The sequence below is a fragment of the Phlebotomus papatasi genome, chromosome 1, assembly GCF_024763615.1.
Source record: "Phlebotomus papatasi isolate M1 chromosome 1, Ppap_2.1, whole genome shotgun sequence".
In the NCBI taxonomy this organism is placed as follows: domain Eukaryota; kingdom Metazoa; phylum Arthropoda; class Insecta; order Diptera; family Psychodidae; genus Phlebotomus; species Phlebotomus papatasi.
In genome coordinates, this window is record NC_077222.1 from 110,551,584 (window position 1) to 110,553,624 (window position 2,041).

General features: G+C 32.6%; 1 long non-coding RNA gene across 1 annotated transcript; it reads left to right on the plus strand.

Moving 5' to 3' along the window:
* The first annotated feature begins 863 nt into the window (after positions 1–863).
* On the plus strand, positions 864–1,280 carry LOC129799286 (uncharacterized). Its single transcript, XR_008751504.1, has 2 exons — positions 864–968; positions 1,033–1,280. It is a non-coding gene; the product is annotated as an uncharacterized LOC129799286 (long non-coding RNA).
* Positions 1,281–2,041: the final 761 nt, after the last annotated feature.

The following is a 2,041-nucleotide window of genomic DNA, read 5'->3' on the forward strand; positions in this document are numbered from 1 at the left end:
TTATTATAGTTATCAAATAATCTCTAATGGTGTTTACACAATAAGAAACAATTTTCATTAAAAATTGCCTTTTTTAAATTTCTTGACGTTTCTGCATACAGTGATAGGGGAAATTTTCATTAATAAGCATTTTTTTTAAATTGCTCCTAATGTGTAGATGCCATAAGAAGCTTACTTTAAAATATAAATATTCCATCTCAAGTATTTCTAGTATATCATCTAAATGAGTTAATGCAACATTTAGATCAAATAGTAATAAATTTTTAATAGTGTAGGAAAAATTGAATTTAAATGATTCAATATTGAATGTATACAAATTATGATTATGCAGCTTTTTCTTCCTGCAAAACATCGAAAAGTTGCCATTGAACACGGAGGCTCAATCTGGAAGTTGCTGGAGGATGGTTTCGTGTGTGTTTTGTTAGAAAATTGCAAGAAATTAATAAATCATTAAAACTGACCAGTGAGTAGGCGTTCAGTTCCCTTACACCGTCTCTACATGAGGATCATCCTCTTGGAATCTTCCAAGTTCTCTGAGAAACAGAATCAGAATAAAATGCAAATTCAGATGAAGCATCACCATCCAGAGGTAATTCTCATCAGAGCAAAAAAAAACATTGAAAAACAGGCGCATGTTACCATAATAAAATTAATTTACAACACAGAAATACACAAAGTCACGGAAATTATTCGTGTATTTTTCCCATATTTTTTCTCCCATATTATTTTTGTCCATGATTTTTAATTTGCATTCCATCTCAAATGGAAAATTATGACAGAGAAAGATTTTATTTCGAAAACGTGATTTAGAGGCACAATTCACAATATTTGACGTATTTCTCGCTGGGGTGAATCGATATATAAAGAAGATGTGAAATAATATGTCTCAGTTTTCAATAATTCAGCTTAGGAGCACCATTCCAATATGCTGCATCGATTCTTTATTCTAATTCTGGCAGTGCTCTGCAGTGAGTTATTTAATTAAATTTTTAATTCATCTAAACTTAACTTATATTTTTTCAAATGTTTTAGTTTTGTGCGAGTTGCAAGCCCTACCTCAACCAAGTCCAATGAAATATTGCCCATATATTCTGCCACACCAAATGCAACAATATTGCAATTTCACAAGTGATTATAAAAAATAATTTTAAGTATCAATTTTAAGGTTATAACTTTTAATTCTTAGGTAAATTTATATCAAATATTTACCTCAAAAATCGAGAAATGATGTATTATACGTAATTGAAAATAAATTTTGATTTTTTTTTAAATAACGTGAATCGTGACTTTTACGTCTTCAGCACACCTTTTGGATTAGGAAAATTTCAAGAAATCAAAATTCACGTCCTTTTCTTTCTCAATCCTTTTGCATAAATCTCTCCCTCTCTTTCATACTCTTCCTCTTCTTTTAAACGTCACAACAAATTCAAGTTAGTTCAATCTAATTTGAGGTGTGAAAGACTTGAATAGACATAACGTATGGCCAGTGAAATCTGCACAAAGTTCAAACACAATTTATTAACATTTTTACATAGTTTTATTATAACTTTTTTACATGTTTTGAAAGATATATGTATGAACTTATTTCAGGAAAAAATCCGGTTCGATCCGATGAGCTTTTCAGCACATTCAGGGAACTTCCGCCATTGATGTCGAAAATGTGGATGTTGGCATCTTCTTCAACTCTCGTTTTATTTTTCCCATTAGCGTGACTTCAGTTTTGGGTCGAAAGTTTCGGGCATACACCTTTCACTTAATAATAGCCCAAAATGATTTAATAGGCCTCAATTGGGGGACGTTAGGGGGAGTTTTCTTCCTTCTTGACAACAAGTATGTCAAGTTCCTCCAATGCGTTCATTGTCTTCTTTGAGTAATGGCTGGGTGCTAGGTCTGGCCAGAAGATCACATTGTCCCTTCGATGATACTTATTGATGAAAGCTTCCAGCTTAGGCAAGCAATCTCTGATAGAGACGTCAGAATTTTGCGCTAGTCCCTTTGTGAGGAACACGGGCTCAGATATTCCAGTAGGACTGATTGCAAG